The sequence below is a fragment of the Musca autumnalis genome, unplaced genomic scaffold, assembly GCF_047663935.1.
Source record: "Musca autumnalis isolate F117 unplaced genomic scaffold, ASM4766393v1 scaffold_4, whole genome shotgun sequence".
NCBI classification, from domain to species: domain Eukaryota; kingdom Metazoa; phylum Arthropoda; class Insecta; order Diptera; family Muscidae; genus Musca; species Musca autumnalis.
The window spans coordinates 174,608,990-174,636,212 of record NW_027411977.1 but is presented as its reverse complement, the minus strand read 5'-3'; the positions used below and the strand labels follow the sequence as shown (position 1 = coordinate 174,636,212).

The 27,223-nt window shown below is 32.6% G+C and overlaps 1 protein-coding gene across 30 annotated transcripts in view; it reads right to left on the bottom strand.

The window, feature by feature from the left end:
* The window catches only part of pHCl-1 (pH-sensitive chloride channel 1), a 358,921-nt gene extending 332,965 nt beyond the window's left edge, over positions 1-25,956 (bottom strand). For 10 of the 30 annotated variants that reach the window (XM_073983457.1, XM_073983467.1, XM_073983456.1 and 7 more), the window contains exon 1: positions 25,371-25,956. The gene's annotated coding sequence lies outside the window, so the exon portion shown is untranslated. The remainder of the gene's footprint in view (positions 1-25,370) is intronic. The other 20 variants (XM_073983458.1, XM_073983468.1, XM_073983485.1 and 17 more) reach the window with 4 other exon arrangements.
* Positions 25,957-27,223: the final 1,267 nt, after the last annotated feature.

Here is a 27,223-nt window from a genome sequence, read left to right as displayed (position 1 = left end):
CATATCGGACCAGTTGCACACACATGCCTCACGTACTTCTTGGTCTACCATTCAAAACAGTTGCCACCATAGTGCAACACATATTCTTAGCGTTCTGAACCCACAAGCAAATAACAAAATTAATATTTTCTAAAGTGTTTTACTATTTTGACCTTTAAGAACCGTTCGCAGACAGTTTATATGTTGTTTATTGATATCTTTGCTACATCACTGTAGTTGATTGTTTTCTCTAATTTTGAGCGGTTTATTATCTATGAACCAGGAACTGAGAAAAAGGATAAAAATGGCATTTACTTTGCTATTTTGACGCCTAACAACCGTTTATACGGAGTTCCTATGTACTAAAAAGATGTTTATTGAGATCTGATGTACATTTTTGTAGTTGGTTGTTTGCTACAAATTTGATCGGTTTGATATCTGTGACCAAAACCCGAGAAAAATGTTGAAAGAAATTTCACCTTGGCGATTTTTACCTTAAAGATGAAGTTTGATGGATTTTATGTATTTCCAACGTTTGTTCTTTATAAGAAGAGCTACAACATTGCCTCTGAGATTATATCAAAACGGATTGGAAGATATAATCCTGACAAAATGATACCTTTTGACATCAAAGCCTCAAACTTTTGGAGGCCGATAACCGCGAAAGTTGATGAGATAAGGGGAAACGGCGAGACACGAGTCTTCTCTTTTTTGGTCTTTATCACACTGCGGTGTCAGAATATGGTTAGTAATTTTCGTGTCACATATTGTAACAGAAAACTGGGAGCAAGATACCAGAATGCTGGAAGAAGGGCATCATAGTTACCATATCGAAAAAGTGCGATCTTAGGATATGCAAAAATTGGCAAGGTATAACCCTACAAAACGTGGTAAATAAAATTTGTCAACCATCATTCTACAGCAAACATCCACAGTAGTCGAAACCATCCTGCGTAAAGAACAAGCAGGATTTAGTCCGGGGAGATCACGAGTGGACCATATAAATACTGATCGAATCATAATAGAGCAGTCTATTGAATATAACAGCAGTCTCTATCTCCTGTTCGTAGACTTTGAACGCGCATTTGATTGTGGATTGCATGCTGTAGCAAACAAATGTGGATGCGCCATATGGTATCCGCTGGAACATTAATGAGCTGCTTCATGACATCGATTACGCGGACGATGTCTGCTTGTTTGCGCATCGTTTTCAGGATATCGCGAAAAAACTACACGCCCTCTCAAATAATGCCAACAAAGTGGGACTAAAGATTAACGCAAATAAGACCAAGCTAATGCGATGCTAATGCCTTATGTTCAGTATGAATTTTGAATAATTTTGTTTACTTTTTTAAACTATATTACACTGTGCAACATTTTCAAGTTAATTGTGTGCAAACAACTTCAACTGAGGTTTTTATGAAAGTACAGACCCAATCGACGAAAACCCTATTTGGGTTTTGTGGTGTTAGATCGGGATTAGATTTTATGGCCTCATATAAACATAGCTAAACATTGACTTTTTAGAGCAAATCGTGGCAATATCTCTGAAACAGATTTGAATCTAGCTTAAACTTCTGAAGCAAACATATAGATAAGAGCATGAAGAAAATATTTGGAGGAATAATCAACTCGAAAAACTGCATTTATTTCCTAAAGATGAATAAACTTTTACATTTTTCGTTAACTTTTCTTTGGAAAACATATTTGTTGGAATGTAACTCACAACTCTTCAGAACATTGAGTTCCTTTTATTGTTTGGTTTGTGTGTAGAGAACCACAATTTCCTCTGCTACAAATTTTCTCTATTTACCCAGAATAATAGGAACAAGTAAAAAAGCGTTATAAACTTGTTACACCCTCCACCACAATATTCTGAACTAAAACGAATAATTATTTTCATTCCTGTCCACAATTTTAGGCGGAGATATTTTGTGACCACTGATACCTAAATAAGGTAAAAAAGCCAAAGACACTACACATATGCCACGCACACGAATATTAAGGTTTGCTTAAGAACTTAAATGTGCACTACACATGTGCACCACGAACTGTTATTTTTTAATAAAAAAAAAACTCGCGTGCCGACGGTGAGCGTTGAACACACAACCCTGGGACTTATAGTCGGACACACACTCACTGTGGCACCGTCGTCATTACTTAGTGATGAGTAAAGTAAGTAGGTTTACCTTGTAAATTTTTTAAGAAGTAACCCATTACTTTTCAGATTACTTGTAATGCGAAAAAAGCTTGTTTACATTACTTTGTAAATTACTTACATTACTTTGTAATGGCCACCGGATCCAAATCTTTGCTGGGTAAGGCTATATCAAAGTGTGGAGAAGTTTTGTGACGAGTGGAAACGTCAAATGTCGAATTGCAGATACTTAGGTTACAAATTGTACCTAAAATCCAAAAAACCGAAAATCGGAAGGTGCTGTTAAATGGGGGCTATACCAAAACATGGACCTATATTGACAGTTTTTGGTGGAGGTGTTTTGTGACGACTGGGAATCTTAAACGTCAAATTACAGGTAGTTCGGTCGTAAAATGTAGCTACAATCCTCAAAGCACTGAAAATCGGGAGGTATACGTAGGGAGTGTACTACAGTGAACTACAGTGCTGCTCAAAACCTTCGCAACTGGAATGACTTCTTCACTTTTTATATAGTTCTGAGGTAATTTATGGATTTGAAATGCAAATATTTTTGTATATTGATTGTTTATTAACCGCTTTTTAAAGATTTAAAAAATAATTGACCATAATTGTACTTATTTTACAAAAATATACAAAACAAAGCTAGGACTCACATTTAAGCCTGATCAAAACATTTGCAACTGAGAAAATTTTATTCAAAATCTGAAGATATTATTTTTGTTTTGATAATATATTGTGAGTTAAACCTTTTATTTATTATCTGGACACATCATAAAGGTATCCAGTTTACGAAATAAACCGATTTTCGGTATTTTGAAGGTTTTAGCTCCATTATCACACCGAAATGGCTGAAATGTGGTACTTAGTCTACGTTGGTGGTATAAAACTTTCCCCCAGAACTTTGTCGGTATCGGTCCATGCCTTCATATAGCCCCCATAGAACGGTACCTCCCGATTTTCGGTATTTTGAACCTTGTGGCCTCAATATTCCACCGAAATGGCTGAAATTTGGTATTTAGTCTTCAATGTGATATAAAACTGTTCGCCAGAAATATGTCTGTGCAGGTCCACGCTTTCATATTGCCCCATTTCTGACTAAAATTCGTCGGTATAGGTCCACTTTTCGATATAGCCCCCATAGAACAGTACCTCCCGATTTTCGTAATACTGAAGATTGTGACGTCAATATCCAACCGAAATGGCTGAAATTCGTTATTTCGTCTTCCAAGAGTTATAAAATGTTCCAGAAGAGTATTATCAGTATAGGTCCACGTCTTCCTATATACCCATAGAAGCGTACTTCTTGATTTTCGGTATTTTTTAAGTTTTAGCCACATTTTCTTACCGAAATATAGGAAATTTGGTATTTAGTCTTCTTTGAGCCTAAAAACTTTCCGTCAGAAATTTGTCGGTATAGATCGACGTTTTGAAATAGCCCCCATAGAATGGTGCCTCACATTGTTTTACCGAAATTGCTGAAATTTAGTATTAAGTCTTCTTCATACACGAAAGGAAGCTAATTATTCCATTTTACTTCAATACAACTTGTGGTGGAGGGTATAACAAGTTCGGCCCGGCCGAACTTAACGCCGTTCTTACTTGTTTTTGGACTGCGCTGGATCCACAATTTTGAGAAGTAAACATTTTTGCATATCTTTGATACAAATATCGGACCATAACTTTTGTTTTCAACATTAAACATAGGCGGTATAAAATGTATTCCTCATGAAAGCTTTTGGTCCCCTTTTTCTGACTAAAAACCATCTTATACCAATCAATGCAAAAAACTCATCAAAAATTAGGTAATAGATAGCGAACCACGGAGTTGCATATGTTTTGAGCAGGCCAAAACACGTGATTTACCGATATTTAACACATTTCTTTAAAGTAAGTGTTAAAAACTGAATAATCATTTTTAAATCTTGAAAGTAGGGTCAACAAAGAATCAAACTGCAAAAATAAATATATTTCAAAACACAAAATGTCCTCAAAAATAGGTTAAATGTGATATAGGCATCTGAGTTGCATATGTTTTGAGTAGCACTGTATGTTGACAGTTTTTGGTGGAGATGTTTTGTGATCACTAGGAACCTCAACTGTCAAATTACAGGTAGTTCGGTGAAACATTTTAGCTAAAATCTTCAAAATACCAAAAATCGGGAGGTACCGTTATTTGGGGGCTATACCAAAAAATTGACCTATATTGACAGTTTTTGGAGAAGATATTTTGTGAACCTCAACTTTCAAATTACAGGTAGTTCGGTGAACAATTTTAGCTAAAATCATCAAAATACCAAAAATCGGGAGGTACCGTTATATGGATGTTATACCAAATCATGGACGTATGTTGACAGTTCTAGTGGAGATGTTTTGTGATTGCTAGGAACCTCAACTGTCAAATTTCAGGTAGTTCCATCAAAAATTGTAACTAAAATCCTCAAAATACCGAAAATCGGGAGGTACGGTTATATGGGGGCTATACCAAAAACATGGACCTATGTTGACGGTTTTTAGTGGAGATATTTTGTGACCACTGAGAACCCCAAAAGTGAAATTACAGGTAGTTCGGTCAAAATATGTAGCTGAAATCCCCAAATTACCGAAAGTCGGGAGGTACTGATATATAGCCCATCTTCGAACTTGATCTGCCTATGGAAAAAAGACACTCGGGTGCAAAAATATAGCGCTCCACCTCAATTATTGCGAACGCTAGAGTGATCACAATATATCTATAGTTGTATCATTAGTAGACATCGGATTTTAGCATGTTTTTTATTTCTTATCCGATTGGACTCAAATTTTGGATCTAGGCGTTTTCGATATTTGGGGTCATATCAAAAATATGCAAAAAATATGCAAAAAATATGCAAAAAATATGCAAAAAATATGCAAAAAATATGCAAAATATATGCAAAAAATATGCAAAATATATGCAAAATATGCAAAAAATATGCTAAATATGCAAGTGTTTTTTTGACAAAAATCGTCAATTAAATTTGGAAAATCATCAAAAAAGCACTCTAAATTAAGTTTTTTGACGCTTAACATAGTTTTTTGCAGATTATTATGTTATTGAGACTCTCCAGATATTCCGCCACAGCAATAAATCTAGACTAACAAGACTAAAATCAGTTTTCACAAGGTGAGAAAATGTCAAATAACCCAGCATTCCTATTACAACATAATTTGCTTCCTATACAAATGTAGATAGATAATGGAAAAATTTCAAAAACTCAATCAGAAATGTCAAAATCAACATGTACAAATATGGTGATAGTTTCTAATCGGCCAAAATAGTCTAGCAGAAAAACAAATGAGCTAGAGTTATTTTTGTTTAGATAAATGCGCAATTTATTCTAGTTTTTGGAAAAAGGGTTCGCTTTTTAGTGCAAAATGGGAAAAAGTACTAAAGTACCATTTACGATTCCAGGTTCTGGAATATAACTATAATTAGAAGTATACGTTTTGAATATCCACATATTACATTTGAATATATTTTATAGTGTTTAGTCCTATATTTGTGGTCAAAAAACATCTTTGGAAAAATGCTCTAACTGCCGCTTTAGTATTGATGACATGGTTTTAGTTTAATGCACTAAAAATACTTAATTTTATATGTATATTGTAAGCATACAGCCGCTTAATGCAGAATTGGGAAATGTTCACTCCTCGGCGAAAAGTAATGCATTATATTTAGATTCACTTTTGGCAGTAAAATAATTTCAGCTAAATCTCGGGTTTTATTGTTTTCAAATTTTTAAAAACAACAAGTTTTATTTAAAGTGGGATGTAGTTAAAATTGATGCGAAGAACACCAAATGATTAGTGCAAAATGACATCACTCAGAAAAACCACACAATAGCGTGGTAGTGGTAAAATAAGTCAAACCCTTGGAATTATCTTTAACATGGCAAAACCACTCACATATTTCTACTAGAAAAGCATTTGGAATGCTAAAAAAATATAGTTCTTTCATTCCTGCTACAGGAAAACAATTTTGATTACACAGTCGAAAAGAAAATATACAATTAATTAACTTATACCTGACCGTGTACTCGATACTTTGAACTAATTATTACAAATGTTACGAATTTGGACAGTTGTTTAGTGGAGGAGTTGCTGTAAAAATAGTTTCAGCAACATTTAGAAAAAATTATCCGGTAAAAGGATATAACACCTTTTATAACACATTGGTCTTGTTGTCTAGGATATAAATAAATATATTAAGAAAAATATTCGCCGCAATATTGTCATTAAAGTTGCCAAAGGCACTATACACCTTAAAGGCAAAGATTTCAAGGAATCTTAATTTTCAAAAAAAATGAAATTTCACACTTGTCCCGTGTTTTGCTTACATCCTGATGTATACTTTAAAAACGTCATATTTGTGGCTATACTTTCCCAATCTGATTTGCGTTTTCTTAAATTTGGGAAAATTGAGTCTTGTTGCATGGTAAATTGGTAAAAGTAAGGAAAGGAACAAATACGGGCAATGCCAATAAAAATGTCTGGATTGTCGTATAGAAAAAATCTCACTATTTTTAACACTTAGAGCACGTAGAGTATTATATAACTACCACGAGTTATTTAATCATAGAAAATAATTTATTTTCTTTACTATTCGTTAATCCGGACAATTTGATAATTCGGACACCGCCAAAACCTGTGGTGTAGGGATTATCGAGATTATACTGTATATATGGGTGCAATATCAAAATCTGAATCGATTCTTACCAAAATAAACAGGGATCGCCCTAGGGCCAAAAAATCTCCAATTTTTATGCGATTTGGTATATAAATGTGACCTGTACTTTGTTTTCAGAAAGACCTGGCCAGATGGATAAATGCGAATCTATGCAGATCATCAAAAGGAACTGTGGGTCTATTTCGTTTCCTTTTGCATGTTGCAAACTCATTCACTAAGACATAATACCCTTAGGGTATTAAAATATAGTTATCAGTGCAATCATGAATAAAAATTCCGTGCATAATTTGTTTCCTTTCCCAAGTTTCACAATTTTTTCCATATTTATGCCTAAAAAGGGAATATTTTTGTCGATTCGACTAGAATATGCCATCATGAAGCGAATCTAGTAGCTTTCAAGTTTTAACAAAAATTGATTTTAAAAGAGTTTCACTTTCTAAAATTATTTTCCGTGCGGAAAATTCGGAGGGAAATATTCATGATTGCCCTGTATATGTTTTTATATGTTATATGTTTTTAGTAAAATATGATAGATTTTATGTAATATTCAATATTGTCTTAGTCTTAATTTCTACCTCATTTGTTATTCTGTCAGACAATTTGGCCGAGCAGAAACTATCAACATATTTGGATACGTTCATTTTGATATTTCTGATTGAGTTTTTGAACAAATTTGTATTAGAAAGCAACTTACGTTGTAATAAGAAGGCTGGGTTAAAGGAAATTTTCTAAGTTTTTTAGTCCAGATTTATTGCTGTGGCGGAATAATAAATAATAACATAATAATCTGCTAAGAAATCGACGTTTAACGACAATAAACTTAATTTAGAACACTTTTTGATGACTTTCCAAAATTAATTTGACGATTTTCGTCAAAAAAATTAGTTGCATATTTTGCATATTTTTTGCATATTTTGCATATTTTTTGCATATTTTGCATATTTTTTGCATATTTTGCATATTTTTTGCATATTTTGTGCATATGCAAATATGCAAAAAATAAAAAATATGAGCCTGTCATTGCATTCAGTTTTCTTCAAAAGGAATTTTGGTCCAATCAGAATTTTCCTATCTTTATTAATAAAAAATATGCAAATATGCAAAATCCGATGTCTAATCATTAGTTATCTTCTTGAATCGATATTAAGAGTAAAATTGCAATAACAAACATCTTAAACGACGTTGTGCCAAAATCTTGAAAGTACCAATAGTTCATATATGGCAGCTGTTCAAGAATATCTATATGAATGCGGTTAAAAACTAATTCTTCTTGACTAATTTGCAGAGATTATTTAAAATATCCGTTTCCCACCACCATTCTAGAAAAGGCTTCCTTCATATCAAAGATTACTGTCAGATTATATTTTTTATGGTTTGATGGGCGTGTCGATCATAGAACAAATCCGTTGACAAATAGTTTTTGCTCGGCTGACCTTTTGCTTCACAATTGCACCACGGTGGCACTAAGGATGTAGAGGCGTACTTATATAAACATATTTATATACCATAGTTTTACTGACTTCCAATCCTAATATACGCGATTTGCATTATACAGTTTTTAATATTGTATACAATAATTTTGGAGAGAACAACAGTTCGAATCGATCACAGCTTTTATATCTTAACAAATCAATATCGTTCAAGGATGCCAACAATAAAAATTTAGACTAACAAAACCCAGTTCAAAATGTAACAATTAAAAATAAAGAATTATGTCAGATTATACAGACTTTAAACTACAGAAAAAACTTTAATTGTCGAGAGGACCAAAATTAATGTACCTTTTACGAATTATCGCGATTTTAACAATGGACCCGCAATTTGTTACAAATTATTGAGAATTCAAATTATCGGGCACAAATTATCGATATTCTGGTATAATTCCAACACAAACTATAAGGAGAAGTTGCTAAAAAAAAGGTGTTTCAGCAGCATTTAGTAAAAATTATCAAGTACAAGGACAAACCTAATATATGACTTACATTAGCCGATAGCTTTAATTGCTAGTGCTTTTTGTAATTTTTCTTTATTATAATTTATAATTATAATAAATATATTCAAATAAATAAATAAATAAATAAATCAATAAATAAAAAAAATAAATAAATAAATAAATAAATAAATAAATAAATAAATAAATAAATAAATAAATAAATAAATAAATAAATAAATAAATAAATAAATAAATAAATAAATAAATAAATAAATAAATAAATAAATAAATAAATAAATAAATAAATAAATAAATAAATAAATAAATAAATAAATAAATAAATAAATAAATAAATAAATAAATAAATAAATAAATAAATAAATAAATAAATAAATAAATAAATAAATAAATAAATCTATATATATAAAAAAGGATGATGTTAGTTACTACGCTTATAACTCAAGAACGGCTGAACAGATTTTGACAATTCGCACCAATTCGGAATGGTCTCATGGCAGAAAAGGATAAAACCTAAAAAATCGCGAAAATCTGCGAAAATTTTGCAAAAAAATGTTTGACACATTTCTATGTAGCTTCGTGTTAGGAGTATACCGTGACACTTTTTTTTACAGGTTTTGGTGAAATTGTATATGCACCAACTGTCAGGGTCCATTGTACTACTCTGTTTTGTCAATTTTTAAAAGTTGTATAGACATTTTTTATTAACAATCAAATCGATTTTCATTTATTTTTAAGCGTCTTTTTAGAAAATTAACAGGGAAAACTTTGTTAAAAAGAGGGAGTTTAGTTTAGAGTTTGTAAAGATTTTTAGTGGCTTCGGTCAGATTCCGATTAAAAAGATGAAAATGAAAACGCTGGAAATGGTTTCCACAGTTTTGGGGAAAAAAGTACAAAATCCACAAAATTGGTGGGTTATTAGAAAAATCTAGAGCTCAGAGGTAATTTAATTGGAAATGAGGTTGTGGCATATATGGTATAATGGGGTGGGTGTGCCACGTTTTTGTTCAAAATGTTCCAATATCAACACCGTTAAAGTTTTTTTCAAATATTAATTTTGGAAGAAATATAAGCATATCTTGGCTATAAGTTTTGATATATAAATGTTTATAATTTTGTTTTTAAAATATAATTTTTGAGAATTTACAAAATGTCTAAAAATTGGCCAATCCGCCCCACCTCACCCAAGGGGCAGCTTTGACCTACGCCAAGGGACTCTAAATATTCATTTACCATACTTCTTCCTTAAATATCAAAACTTTACAATAAAGGGACGTTTTATCTATTGAAAAATCAAAAATTATACTAATATTGAAGACAAGAAACAGATCCTAGAATTCAATTGAAGTTGGTATGTTGAATTTCGATACAAAAGATATAATATTACGTCAATACGACAAATTTCTCACATTAACCCACCCCACCCCATCCTGGCATAGGCGCTCCAACCTGTTTCATAATATGAATAATCTTGGCATTTATAATTATTTTTTATACAAATTAATTGGATTTCTATTCTGTAGGAATTGTCTTTTAACGGTATAGAATGTATTTTGGATATCACCAAAGGCAAACCAGATGTTACAAAATATACCTACCATGAACTTTTTTCGCAATACCCTGAAAAACACAATACTGCTTGCATCCTCAATCATATATTTGATACAAATGCCAGCTTTTGGGATATGATAGATCATCGCTAAACTCACAATTTTCCTTTTAACGGTATTTTTGTAGCATTTGTAGTTTTCAAGAAAATCTGCGGTGGCACAGCCGCCCCATAATACCATACATATGTATACTTTTGAACCGTAAGTAAAAACATCTTCGAAAGATGAACTTCCGATTTATGTCGTATAAAATTTGAGCAGTACCAGGTATATATTGATACCCCCACTGAAAATCAGTTTAGTTCCCGCAGAGCTGGAACGCAATTGCTAATGGTCAAATACATACGTATGTATGTATATCGAAAAAGTATGATATTCAAATTGGAAAGAAACAAATAAGAAAGTATCAGTCAGCTGTATCCTCAGCCTTTGACCAAAAACAAGAAATAAGCAAACACAAGTTTAAACAGCGAGTTTAAGCCAAGTTTGGAAAAGATTTTTGAAAAATTTGAGAGTTATCCTTCATACTAGCAGTTTAAGCATGTGCCGGCAGGGTGTCATGGACTTACTTCGGAAAATAATTGTACCGTTGTAATAGGAATCGTGAAAACAACCTTCTGCAAAAAAAATCAAATAGATCCGAGACGAGTCCTCAAAGTCCACTTTTCCCAAATTTTGTGTGGGAGGTACCCGAAGGACTGGACTGGGTGAAATAATACGATATGCAAAGTTTGGACCAATCAGAAACTCCCTGCGAGAGTTATCTTCAGGATTTGGCAGTTTAGATGATGCCGTCAGGGTTTCTTGGAGTTTTTAGGCCAGTATCTCAGGGAGTATGGACTGCTGAAAAAAATATCAAAACTATCTGAGAGAAGCTCCTAAACTTCATTTATGGTGTGTGGTAGGTACACGAAGGAGTAGATTGATATGGTCCATATTCAAACCCGATCTATATCCGGAAGGAGTAATCCGATTTGCAAAGTTTGGACCAAATCGATTGCGCCCTTTTGTGGGGGAGGTACCCGAAGGAATGGACGAATATGGATCAACTAAGTTTGGGCAAGGTTTTTCGAAGTTCAAAATTCGGTTCGGTTGATCCGTTCGAGAGTTATCGTGCACACCAGCCAGACACTCCAGCCAGTAGGAGGTACTGATAAGAAGAAAACCATTGATTATGAAACGAATGGGGGCGTTACGATACTACTTTGTTTCAAATGTGCGTCGCAAAATATGTTATTTGCTTAATAAATATATTTTAGTCCCGATTTACAGTTGCCCAATTGTCAGTTTATGGGACAGAGATTCGAGGAAAATAGAAACACTTTGCCTCTCAGTAGCCTCTTTCTTCGATAAACTGACAATTATAGAAAGTACGATTGTCTAATGGGCATCTGCGTCAAAGATCGTCCTAAATAGTTCAAAACAAAGAAATATTTGCAATTGAACTCGACAACAAAGCCATCGACTTCAGTAATAATTCTAACAGACCGCGAGACGAAGTTCGCCGGGTCCCCTAGTAAATAAATAAATAAATAAATAAATAAATAAATAAATAAATAAATAAATAAATAAATAAATAAATAAATAAATAAATAAATAAATAAATAAATAAATAAATAAATAAATAAATAAATAAATAAATAAATAAATAAATAAATAAATAAATAAATAAATAAATAAATAAATAAATAAATAAATAAATAAATAAATAAATAAATAAATAAATAAATAAATAAATAAATAAATAAATAAATAAATAAATAAATAAATAAATAAATAAATAAATAAATAAATAAATAAATAAATAAATAAATAAATAAATAAATAAATAAATAAATAAATAAATAAATAAATAAATAAATAAATAAATAAATAAATAAATAAATAAATAAATAAATAAATAAATAAATAAATAAATAAATAAATAAATAAATAAATAAATAAATAAATAAATAAATAAATAAATAAATAAATAAATAAATAAATAAATAAATAAATAAATAAATAAATAAATAAATAAATAAATAAATAAATAAATAAATAAATAAATAAATAAATAAATAAATAAATAAATAAATAAATAAATAAATAAATAAATAAATAAATAAATAAATAAATAAATAAATAAATAAATAAATAAATAAATAAATAAATAAATAAATAAATAAATAAATAAATAAATAAATAAATAAATAAATAAATAAATAAATAAATAAATAAATAAATAAATAAATAAATAAATAAATAAATAAATAAATAAATAAATAAATAAATAAATAAATAAATAAATAAATAAATAAATAAATAAATAAATAAATAAATAAATAAATAAATAAATAAATAAATAAATAAATAAATAAATAAATAAATAAATAAATAAATAAATAAATAAATAAATAAATAAATAAATAAATAAATAAATAAATAAATAAATAAATAAATAAATAAATAAATAAATAAATAAATAAATAAATAAATAAATAAATAAAATGACTTACATATAAAAATACAACTTTTCGTATTCCCAAAAATTCCAAAACAATTTCCAAGGAAATCCCTTCCAAAAAATTTCGGGAATTCCCGGGAAACTCCGGATTAGGAATTCCCGGCCCCAAACTCTAACGATACGACCAAACTCTAACGAAAAAAATTCGTATGGTCCAGGATTACAATTATTCGTTTTTAATATTAATAATATAAAATTTGTGATATTTTCGTTAAATCGTTCAAACATTGGTGTTTTTATTTAATATTGTTTTATCAGTCTATAAAAATTAAGTTTAGGACATTTGTCTGTAGGACATTGTACCTCATTATAGGCAAACATTTTTGGGGGTCATCGTATAATGAGCATACTAGAATCAATGACTCTAAAACATGTACAGTTATCAAATAAGTGATTACTTTAGACTTCCAATAGGAAACGGAAATATATATGGTCATTTAGGCGTATGTTGTCTTTCCAAAACATAATATAAAATAAATTTAAAAATCTGGCACAGGAACATTGCTCGTTACAATCCTAATATATTAGGACACATTTACTACATGCTTTGTTTAACTCGCACTATCTATATAATTATATATGTATTTATTTCCAACGTGTATATTTATTTGCATAATGTTTTTATATTTGTATTAGGATTTATCGTTTGTGTTTTTATTGTAATGTTTGTTTATTTTAAAATTTCTATTAAAATCGAAATGGACAATTCGTCGATAGTTTTTCTTAGTTGGCGTAGGTATAAAACAATGCTTTAACGAGAATTTTCTATACTAGATGCCATCCGTTCGCAGTCATGAATTAAATATAAGTTTCGAAATAAATGGAAACAACAAAATGGAAGGGTTGAAGGGATGTCTTATGAGAGTATATCTAAAATACTAAAACGTTTATTTCTCTCAGGGAAATTGAACACATTTTCGTCGTTGTCTTGGTAATACCTGGTTTTATTATCGCGAAAAAGCTTTGAACTATTTGTACAAAAAAAAAATAAATTATTAATTTGCCCTAATTTCATACAGAAATATTTATCTATTTAGTTTATATGTTTGTTTATTTGTGTTTTTATTTATATTATTTTTTATATGGAAGTAGGGACCCAGTAATTCGCTTTAGTGGTTTAATATTGACTATTTAAAGCAATTCGGGGATATATCTCTGAAACCAACATGAATCTTGCTTTGACCTCTGCAGCAAAGTTGTAGATAAAAGCAAGAAGTAAATATTTGGAGGAATAATGAAATCGAAAAACGCCAATTATTGCCTAAAATTTTATAATATATCCAAAAATGTCAGAAATATTAGGTGGAATGTAATACACAACTCTTCGGAATATTTCTTTGTTGTAAAATGTCTCTATCGTGTTGTTTTAGCTTATTTTTAAACGGCAATTTGATTAATATGTCAACAGTGCATTGAAATCCCAAATATGAGAATAAACTGCCTGTGTGAACACTACACTATGGGCCCAATGGCAGGTTTCTGAGGCAAAAAGTCTTTTTCAAGTTATATATTTGAATATAATAGTAACGGGATTACATTCTTAACACTTTGGGCAACTTAAAAAGAAAAACATTTCAACCTGGCAACGGTTCCCGATGACAAACCGGGTTGTCAAATATAGTACATCTTATATTGTAAAATGTTATAAAATTCAATCACAAGAAGAACCACATTTTTCGCTCGAAAAATTAAACGCCGTTTACATAATTAAAGTTTTTAAAAATGGAAAATAAGTGGAAGGGCATGCTAATTAAAATTATGATAAAGAATATGTGTAGACACGTGATGTATTTTTATATAGTTTGTATTGTAGCTTATATGTTTTATGGAATAGAGGCAAAAAGTCTTTTTCAAGTTATATATTTGAATATAATAGTAACGGGATTACATTCTTAACACTTTGGGCAACTTAAAAAGAAAAACATTTCAACCTGGCAACGGTTCCCGATGACAAACCGGGTTGTCAAATATAGTACATCTTATATTGTAAAATGTTATAAAATTCAATCACAAGAAGAACCACATTTTTCGCTCGAAAAATTAAACGCCGTTTACATAATTAAAGTTTTTAAAAATGGAAAATAAGTGGAAGGGCATGCTAATTAAAATTATGATAAAGAATATGTGTAGACACGTGATGTATTTTTATATAGTTTGTATTGTAGCTTATATGTTTTATGGAATAGAACTCTCCGCTACGTATCCGCGAAACTATACATATCGACACCTCCAAATAATAGTATGCTAAGTCTAAAAAGTGAGTTTTGCAGCAGGAGCTCTCAAAGTTTGGAAATTTTTTTGAACTTCTGTACTATGCTAAGTCAACATTTGTTTATAACTTCTGTTCGGATTGACCGATCATTACCAAAATTAGACAGAATTTAAGGTAAAGGACGTTCGACACCTCCAAATAATAGTTTTCTAATTCTGAAAAGCGAGTTTTGCAGGACAAGCTCTAAAAGTTTGGAAATTTCTTTGACCTTCAGTACTATGCTAAGTAAATATTTGTTTATAACTTCTGTTCGGATTGTCCGATCATTACCAAAATTTGACAGAATTTAATTTAAATGACGTTAAACATAAAAATGTAAAGAACTTGAAAACATGCTAAGTCGACTTAGCATACTATTGTTTGGAGGCGTCGATATGTGGTAGAAGGTAATATTAATAGATACCGTGACACTTAATAAACTGGATTTTTTTTAAATATTGGGCTGGGCTGGTACTGGGACTTGTTTAAATGACACATGTCGGCAAATTTGATAGTAATCTTAATCGAGTTATACCTTAACTTTTTCTCCAAATAAGGCCATGTTTATATTATAGCCTTTTGCATAGTTAACCTTCTTTTTGAGGATTTATTTGAAATATAAGCAATGGAATTGACATTTAAAACACAGTGGGTTTGTTAAATCCGGTTATATATGAACGTACTATAACTTTTTTGCCCATTCCGAACCCTAAATATTACCCGACCATCACCAAAATCAATAGGCTTCTTCCCCTGGGGGACCGCCATCAACACCCAAAATGTGGTGACGATCCGATCAAAATTGCGACCTGTAGCGTGATTACAAGGTTTAGATGGACAGACGGACGGACGGACCAAAATAACCAGATCGACTCAGCTCGTCGAGACATTCATTTTGGTGTTGGTTTTGGTGTATGGGTCTACGACCATTATTTCGATGCGTTACAAACTTTTTGGTCACAACCAAGTTATAATACCCTCCCCACATAGTGGTGTAGGGTATAACAACTAACAAAGCTCTCCCACGGCGGTGTTTGGTATAAACTAAAACAAATTGCATTATATTTCAGTGGAATTATCGACATTTTCTTGATAAATTTATTTACCAACATAAATGTTACGAAGACCGATTCGCTTTTATTATGGGTGGCTTTACTTGTGCCCATCTATATCAGTCTATAAGTCCAATTTTAACAAGTATTTATTTTTTCCATTGATGTGAGGGTCCAACTAACGAAAAAGTAAAATGAACGAAAAAGAAAAATGCTGTTGTGGGTGTAATCAGGAAGTTTTGATCATCAAAGAAATTTTGCTATAAACGTGTTCGGCATAACGGGAGCTATTTATGGTAAACATTTCCGAAGCACTATCTATGTAACAGTTATCTATGTAACCAATACTTTACACATACGCATACCGAATATACAGAAAAATAAAACAAGAACACGGTAGAAGTCAAAAAGACAATGAAAATATCGTCGTACAAAAACAAAGGCCCATATTTTTTGAAAAAAGGTGGGCAAAGAAGACTCAAATTAGAGCATAATATACTGAAATATGTGGCCAAGACCCTCGAGATATTTAGGGCGAAGATAATATTTAATGTTAATATTATTAATTTTCTCGTTTAGAATTAACCTTTATGATCGAAATTTTTTGCAAGTGAAAAATGAAATCCGGTGACTCGAACCCACATAACCACCAAATTATGTGACTAGTTTCGCTGTCGGTTTGGCAGCTCTTCAGACATATCGGCTGTGGAGTGGCTTTTCTGTCATCGAACTTTTGGTTTATGCGTGATTTATACAATAACACATATTTGGCCATTCAATTTTATTTCTTCATGACAAACGTTTTTTGCACTGCCTTTGAAGTTATGAGTTTGACTTTGAACGCTAACACTTCGTGACAACATTTTTAATTCATATGTTTTCGAGGACGTGGGTTCTAACGACAGCAGCGTTCAGCCTGTTTTTTATTTTTTTGAAATTTTGTCTGTTAGGGCGAAGATCATTTGCAATGTTAATTTTATTAATTTTCTTTTTTTGCAAATGAAAAAGGAAAGCCGGCTGGAGAAATTAGTTGGAAATATGGATAAAACTAAAAATACTCGAAATAAGGGTATACCCTTATATGGGGACTGTACCAAAAAGTGGACCGACATGGCCATTTTGTTGTACCATGCCTCTATATGTATGTAATCCAGAGGTCTCGATTAAATATCAAACCTTTATCATTGGGATTCCAATGTTGCCTTTGATAAAAGTTATATGTACCTAAGGGGGCTCTTTTGGGGTTTTGATCTACTAACCGAACACAATTACAACCACTTGGAATTCCCCCAACGAGACCATGACTCGAAATTTGTTGCACAGTATTAACTAGCCGAAAAAATTATCGAAGTTTTTGGAGGATTTTTCTTAACGATTGTGGACGTTCCGAATAAAAGCATACGCTTTGCTAATCAATTTGATTTGGATTTAAGCGTGAAAGGAATGTACCGAAGTGAATCCTATTTTGGTGGTCATTCTTTCGACCGTTATCACGGTTATCATGGTAGGTCTTAGAGCTTTTGGACCATTCGGGAAGCATGGTCCTGCCAACGAAAAACATTATATCTGTCAACAAGGAGTACCTTCGGTAAGTATTTCGGAAGGATCCTTGAACAGCCCCTAAACTGCATTTAAGCGAAAATGTTGAACTTTTGTAGGGGAGGCGATAATGGTGTGCAATATAGACCCTATTAGAACTTGATGTACGTTTTCAAGAAACTTTACGATGTGCAGAGTTTCGGCCAAACCGAACATTTAATTCGTAGTTCATCAGTCGTTTTAGTTGATGCCGGTAGAGTTTTTGTAGAGCTTTTGGTCCATTATCTCGGGAAATATGGACTCCCGAAACAGCTGTACCGCGGTAATTGCGGAAGAAAGGACAACATAGTGTGAAATAAAAAAAAACCCCGAAACATGTTCTGCACTTTTACTACATGGGAGGGCCCTAAGGGTTGGATCGATATAGTAAGCTGGCAAACTACCGATAGTAAGCAAAAGCAAAGTTTATGTCGGCAACATGTTTTTCGAGTCATTTGTCGCGAATACACTAACTGTATTGAAGTAACTGGGAACAATTAGTATCCTTTCGTTTATGAAAGTACTAAGCTCTTCCACCATGGGGGAGTAGAATGTCTTTACTGAAGCAAATCATTTATATTGATAATTTTCTGCGTGGAGGTTTTCTACCTATTGATTGTCTAAAATACCAAATTACATCCACTTCAAAAGGAAAATATAGCAAAACTCGTTATAAAAGCTCCAATGGTCCAATATTTATAATTTTCCGAATTTAGTTTTTGTATCTTCTGACAACACGCAATACCAAGTTTAGGTTAAGTTTATTTTTTATTGAGACATTTTAACAAAATCAAGGTATTTGAAACGTTATAAAGGAGGTACTTAAAACTGGAATGTATTATTTTAATGACTGATAAAAAGAATATAACCAATGTTATTAAAATCAGCAGTTAAACAATCATTATATATGTTTACAATAAAAAAGAAAACTCTTGCTCCCGGCGTTAACAGAACAAAAAGTAGACTTAAAAACTATGACTTACAAACTAAATCTTAAAATTTATCCTTAAATCTAAGAGAATACAAAGAGTGTATTAACATAAAACAAGTAAGAAAACGTTAAGTTCGGCCGGACCAAACTTTTTATACCCTCCACCAAAATTAAATTGAAAGATAATGGAATAATTAGTTTCCTTTCATCTACGAAAGTACTTAGCTCCGCCTAATTACCAAATTTCAATCATTTTGGTGGGATAATGAAGCTAAAACCTTCAAAATACCGAATATCGGGAGGTACCGTTCTATGTGGGCTATATGAAGGCGTGGACCTATACCAACAAATTTCAGGTGGAACGTTTTATATCCTCAACGAAGACTAATTAACAAATTTCAACCATTTTGGTGGGATAATGAAGCTAAAACCTTCAAAATACCGAATATCGGGAGGTACCGTTCTATGGGGGCTATATGAAGGCGTGGACCTATACCAACAAATTTCAGGTGGGACGATATTTTATATCCTCAACGAAGACGAATTACCAAATTTCAACCATTTCGGTGGGATACAGAAGCCAAAACCTTAAAAATATCGAATATCGGGAGGTACCGTTCTATGGGGGCTATATGAAGGCGTGGACCTATACCAACAAATTTCAGGTGGGACGATATTTTATATCCTCAACGAAGACGAATTACCAAATTTTAACCATTTTGGTGGGATACAGAAGCCAAAACCTTAAAAATATCGAATATCGGGAGGTACCGTTCTATGGGGGCTATATGAAGCGCGAACCTATACCAACAAATTTCAGGTAGAAAGTTCTATGCAACCAACGATAACTGAATACCAAATTTCAGTCATTTTTGTGGGATAATGAAACTAAAACCTTTAAAATACCGAATATCGGGAGGTACCGTTCTATGGAGATTATATTATACCAACAAAATTTAGGTGGAAAGTTTTATACACCCAACGATAACTATAGACCAAATTTCATCCATTTTGGTAGGATAATGAAGCTTAAACCTTAAAAATACCGAAAATCGGGAGGTACCGTTCTATGGGGCTATATCAAAACGTGGACCGATATATCCCATTTTCAACACCTACCATCCTGCAAGTAATAAAAACTTCTGTATCAAATAATGGCTCTCTATCTTTAAAATTGCGAGCTGTATCTTGATTTCAACAGACAGACGGACGGACAGACAGACAGACGGACATGGTTAAATCAACATAGAATTTTATGCTGATTAATAATATGTATACGAATATTTCGATGTGTTACAAACGGAATGACAAATTTAATTATACCCTCAATATGGTGGAGGGTATAACTAGCTATTAACCCCTATGGGTGCCTTTAAATAAAAATTTGGTAAGCCAGAAGGTGAATTTTCTTCCAAATCCGCCTCAATAATTTCAAGAGGTGAAATATAGTACGTGTTAGAGCACTAGAAAGCTGTCTGATTAGCCAAGATATCTGCGATGAGCGGGTTTGGTGAAAGCGATAGACAGGAAATAAAAGTTGCTATCCTAATCATTGCATACATAGAAAGGGGTACAACATTTGCTTTTTCATAAAAAAAGCAATTGCTGTATCGTCTATTAAGTGACTGGAAAATTCGGTTTACACACATACGTAAAATTTTTCTTTCAAAGATAGAAAATTCATTCATAACCGTTGGGGATATACCGAACCAAATTGAGAACGCATATAATAAAATTGGACGAATACTGACTTTGTATATCAAAAGTTTTGTTTCTACCGGGAGAAACTTATTATTAAACAAGTAAGAAAAGTCTATAGTCGGACGGAGCCGACCATGGGATACCCTATACCATTATCCCTGGATAATCGCTCTCCACGGAACTTCTTTTTAATAATTGAAAATTTTATTATCAAATATCAGAGATGTAATGTATAATACTTATGACCAAAACCAAAAAGTTATCTAGCATGACAAAGACATTTTTGTAGCAGGAAAGGAAAATTTAGTTCACACAAACTAAAATGTAATGAAACCCACTTATGTAGTAATACTACTTCCGTTGTTTATTTTTAGCAATTTCACACAAAAGTTTCAGTTGATTTAACCCGCTAAGTATTATCTGATCTTCACGTTTTTTGTACGCTTCTTCTTCATCATAAACTCAAATTTTGTTTAAAATTTTGCGGGTTATTATTTTGACCTACAGAGCCGCTACAAAATTGTTTAAAATTTTGTTTTTGGCCATTTCATCCCCTGAATACTTCACGATCATCACCAAAAACTAATCATTTCTATTCTGGCCCGAACCCAATCTCCTTAAAAAATTTGTTACAATCGGTCCATAATTGCGGCCTTAAGCTTGTTTACAATTTTTAATGGACGGACACACATCGCTTCATCTCGTCGAGATATGAATTTTGGCATACCAAATAAGTGGTCTAGGACGAATATTTCGTGGTGATACAAAAACTATTGGAGAGACAATATGTAGCATGGGATAAAAATGTAGTTCTGCACAGAACCCATAATATATTAGGCAGTAGGCCCGTTATCTAGCAAACACTTTATTGCAATTTACATCAGAGGATAGGTCAGTAGTTTTTTTCCATATGTAGGCTACTTTGCGAAATATATATGTCCTCATGGAATTAAAATATCGACCAAAAATAAAATTTTTATATTTTTCATACAAAAGTAATGGTCCATTTCACCCGATAAAGAATATCAGATCATCATTCAAAATTGTAGGCATCTTTTTCGACCTATACTCTTACCCGGTGCAAAATTTCGTGACTATTGATGTATAATTGCGACTTCTAGCGAGTTTATTATTACACTACAAACAAATAACGGGATATATATGGCTGTAACTCTGTTATCTGATCATGCACACCAACATAATTGGCATCAATTGAAAGGTCAAGCGTTCCACTTTCAAGTATATCTCACTTGTCCGGAATGTCACTTCTAGGAATTAAGATATAAGCTGTATATTAAAAATTTTCACAATTTCCATTTAACCCTCTAAATATTATCAGATCGCCATCTCAAATTGCAAGCTTATCCTTTGTGATATACTCTTACCTTATTTAAAATTACGCGTTGATCGGACTATTATTGAGACCTACAGAGCCGCTAGAAAATTGGATAACTATTATGTTTTTGGTCCATTTCACCCGCTAAATATTTCACGATCATCACCAATAAGAATAGGGATCTATTCTGATCTGAACCCGACCTCCATACAAAATTTCGTGACGATCAGTCCATAATTGCGGCCTGGAGCGTGTTTACAATTTATAATGGACAGACGGACGGACGGACACACATCTCAAAATCACTTTATCTCGTCGAGATATGAAGATTGGTATACCACATTGGGGGTCTCCGACGAATATTTCGCGGTGTTACATGAATTTTTACCAAAACAAACTTATAATACCCTTTTCCACATTGTGGTATAGGGTATAACAAGGAAGTAAAGGCTGCTTTCACTCCATTGGCTCTCTTGAGAACAAGTCGAGCATGCACATTAAATTTCATTAATTTAGAAAAGTTTACACCCAGATACTTTAAGTTGTCTCCGAGAGGAATTTCTTGGCCATTAAGACACAATTTTAAATTTTTACTTTGGGGCACAACATAGTATTTCTTAGGCACATTGCTTAACATTTTGAAACATTAATTTTAATTCATCGATAAGACAAAAACGTAAGATACTGGGAAAGAGCTAATAAAGAATTATCATGAGATTCTGCGTGGGTGTACAACAACGCATCATCTGCATACAAAATCCCCTGACAATCCAGGAACCGATGCGGAAAATCGCTCATATATATGTTGTAAAAATGCGGTGCTAAAATTGAGCATTGCGGAACACTGCAATTTACTTCAGCGAAATTAGACTCTGATCCATCAAGGCAAACACGCAATACCAAATTATAGTTAAATACGGATAATGTTTTCTACCCCTAGTGAAGACTAAATACCAAATTTCAAATCGAAAGTACTGTTCTATGGGGGCTGTATCAAAACGTAAACCTGTACCAGAAATTTCTGTAGGAAAGTTTTGTTCTCCAGTCATTTCAGTTATAAATGTGGCTGAAATTTTCAAAATACCGAAAATCGGGGATACCATTCTATAGGGGCTATACGAAGACGTGGATGTATACCGACAAATTTCTAATGTAAAGCTTCATACCCCCAACGAAGACCTAATACCAAAAACGTTGACCTTATACAAAATTTCAGTCATTTCGAATTGATAATGACGCTAAAACCTTCAAAATACCGAAAATGGGCGAACCGTTCTATGGAGGCTATATGAAAGACATACATATACCGACAAATTTCTGGTGGAAAGACATTTTGGTTAGACAATGTGGCTAAAACCTTCGAAATACCGAAAATCGGGAGGTACTGTTCTATCCTAGGAGTAATAGAAACCTCTGTCCCAAAATCGTCTGCAACGTATATTTCGATGTGTTACAAATGGAATGACAAAGTTGATTATATCCTCCGTGTTATGGCGGAGGGTATGATAATGATTTTGGAATCCGATATAAACATAGCTTTACCATAGCGGTCATTTGTGTGGGGTATAAAACCAATATATTTTGGTACATTTGAGGTACATTTTTATCGTATCAAAGTGTATATAAGTACGTTACTTGAAAGCATCCTCCAAATTTCTTAATAAACTGGCGAGAAATCGAAAATCAAGAGTCTACGAGTATTATGTTTATTAAAAATGAACTTTAGTGTTCGTTGAAGTAAATAAGTTTCTATCAGCAAAAATCTCATGCGATTTTTCTGTCTGAATATAGAATAGTGCTTCCATAATAATTTTATTAATATTGTTATTTCTTTACAAATAAACAATACTGGGAACTATTGGCGCCACTTTTATTTTTTATATTCTCTATTACTTTAAATGTGTGGCTCAACAACATTTCATGGCAACATAATAAAATACGTCTTTTGTTTCTAGATATTTCAATAAAAATGACATTTGTTTCCCTTACAAATTTTTGTTGGCAAATCGTTGGTTGATCGTACACATGTGCATACGTGTATAGTAGAAGAACAACAAAAACACCGACACCTGCGATCGCATCGATGATTAGCACGCCGTACAGACGCTACTGTTACCTTAAATATCGTGGGGGCTCAATTGTAAATTGTCCACTTAACATAATAAAAATTGTGTTGGTCGGTCGGTCGTTCGGTCGGTTGGTGTAAGTCGTCAAGAACAAAAAAAAAAAAAAAAAAAACATGCGAGACAAGTATGCAGTGGCATAGTTTCTGCTGTACTGTAAAGGAAACCACTATGTTAAGTTTCGTGGCCTCATCGTTTGTTAGTGGCCATCGTTTCGTCGTTCATTCACTGTCACAATGCCAGGCGCTGGTCGTACACATTTATAGATCTTGCTAGCTTCATTCATGTTGTGGTTTGTTGCATGTCATGTTAAAAGAGCATTACAGAAGAAGGAGGTCGTATAAAGGTAGAAGGGGGTACAACAATTTAATGTAAAGTCATTTTTGTAGTTCAGCTATGCAAGAACATTGTTGTTTGTATTGGCATGTCTGGGGATATTTGTGTGGTTAAAATAAAATAAAATAAAATGAAACAACACTCACACACACTCAAACACCCAACATATACACTCACTTATTCACCTTTAATCCAGTCTTTTCAGTAGTCCTGTAGTAAGGGTATTGGTTTGTGTGAATGGAACGTATGGTTCTTGCGTGTAGTTCGTAATTTTCTAGCAAATATGGGTCGCAACAAGGAAACCTTGATACCGCTTTTCCCAATAAGTAAGAAACACACACACTCACGTGGAAACTAAATGGAAACACGGAAAACTCATATGCCCCAAACTACAAGCTTTAACATGAAATGAATGAACCAGAAACCCTTCCATTTGTACCAGAATGTTGGCCCATTTGCTTGATGGGGTTTTGTGGTCTACACAGAAACCACAACAACAAACCACTGAGGTTTAAGGTAAATCTGCAAAAACGTGTCACACAGTTTCACATATTAATTCCGTAAAGTGGCAGGTCAAAACAATGAAGACATTGATGTATTGGAGTTGTCCTTAGTGGATGGTAGTGGTGACAACACAGTTGAAAGTGCCAACAATATCTACAACACACGACTTGTCGTTAAAAATCTAAACAATGTTTTTACTTTTGCTTGAAGAAGAAGAAATGGAATAATAAGACGAAGAGAACTAGAGAACACAAACTACTCCATTTTTGGCAGTTCACCACAATGAATCATACTTTTGATTTGAAAAATCCTGTTGAGGAGAAAAGTTATCGTGTGGAAAGCGTTCAAACATTTTTACCTTTTCATTTTTTTTCTTCTTTTCTTTAAATTTTCACAACAAAATGCAAACCTTTTTTCCTTTTCGTACAAATCAATTTGCTAAGATTTCACTTAATATTATTTTTAATTAGAGCCTTGGCACACATATCTCTCACAAATTATTTATAGCATTTTTACAATAAAAGTTTTGCAAAAAGGCAAGAAACAACACAAAAACATGCACAACACTTGTACAGCCAGAATCTATTCAATATACAATTTTTATTTGAAATTAAATATTCATAAAACAAGAAAAACAAATCTTCATTACTTTTTCGGATTCGCTGTCGGTATTTTTAGACAGTAAGGGGGTAGCCAGTAAGACGAAGAGTTAGTTTCCTTGTTGTGGAGTTATTTCTTTTCACTTTCAGTTAGGGAGTTCGTACTTTTCACACACACTTTACATAACCGCCCGAAGCTTAGCATTCAAATAACTTGCTTCTTCGCTATTTATATTTTTCTAGTATATTTTTGAAACACTTTTTTCACTTGATATTTTTTTCCAATATAATATTATTAGTTGTTCTTATTTGAAAATAAACTTCAACTGGTTTTTGTTTAATTTTTATTCGTTTTCTCTTGTTGACTTATTTTTCGCTTCGTTAATTTCGTTAATTTAACAACTATTACTAATGATTTTCTTTCTGCACTGACTCTAGTATAGAAATCAGTTGAATTTTTAAAATATATATGCTATGCGCTACTGAACATATATAATAATTCTTCTTTAGATATTTCTCTTCTTCTCCTCTGTTTCGCTTTTCGATTTGTTGGTTTATCCGCTTTGAAGTGTTGTTGAATTGCAAACCCGTCCCGAACTGAAAAGAAAAATGACCAAGTTTTCCTTTTCATATAGTGCAGTACGCATTTTTTTGGTGTATTTTTGCTGCAAATTTGAAGGCTTTTTCGGAATCAATCCGAATAAAATACCCTTTAAAGCTTTTGCATATTGACGAAAGCTCAAAGCTCCCAACCGTATATCTGCTCAATGAATGCTGGTAGGGAAATATTTTGTTTTGGGATATTCCTTGGCGAACATGTGCCGTCATAGTACCGCATTGTACCACTATAAAGCAAATGCAAACAAACGGAGAAGGTGGTAAACAGAGAATCAAAACATAAACCGAAAAAATGGTAGTCTCCCACAAACGAGATTGTGAGAGAGAAAACCACAAAGAGAGTGATTTCTACTTTCACAGCCACAAACATTTTAATTAGATATCAACATCGACAGCGAGAATGGATGACATTGGCAAACTTGTATCAACAAAAAACTTGTTTATGTTTATATTTTGCCGCTTTGCAAAAAAACATGACTGATAGACGGGCGAAAAAAAGCCTTAAGGCCAGTCACCTTCCACCTCAACATAAATATAAAACGTATTTTCTAGTTCTAAATAAATAATTCACATCTGCTTTTATTTTTCATTTACATTTGTTATTTATCTAATTTTGCCTCTTGGACCCCTTTGCCGAATTGTCAATCAAAATGTAGAACATCTATGTCAGCCTACTTTAAATTACAGGAAAATGTAGTTCACAATGACGTCATTTAACTTTCATTTTGTATTATTTTACGCTCCATTTTTATTGGAGTTTGTTTTTGTGGCATTTGTGGTTGTGTTTGTGTGCCTCCTGTTTGTTTTGTTGTCACCATTATTCAACACATCGTTTGGTACGTTGAACTAAAACTAGCAGCACAATGCAACCGTTAAACCATTGAAAGCTTTTATGTCTTCTTCTTGGTCATTTTTAAATAAATTCCTTTATACGCGCACATACGCACACACACACACACACACTCCCAACGAATGCAACTCTCCGAAAGCTTTATGATGTCATCCCTGAACCGCTTACCACTCAACCGCACACCCATACACCGTCTCACTGACATTCCTACACATGTCTTAAATCGTGTTATTGTTCTCACTCCGTTTGGCTTTCATTAAAGCAGTTACATAGTTCGTAGAGACAAAGTGATGAGATTATCACAACTCTCACTACCAACCGGTGCGTATGAGTAATCCATGTTTGGTGTTGTGTTGTGTTTGCCTGAAGGGACCGCAGTACGTATGAGTAACATGGGAAATAATCGCCATACCGGCAAACAGGGCACGACGATGT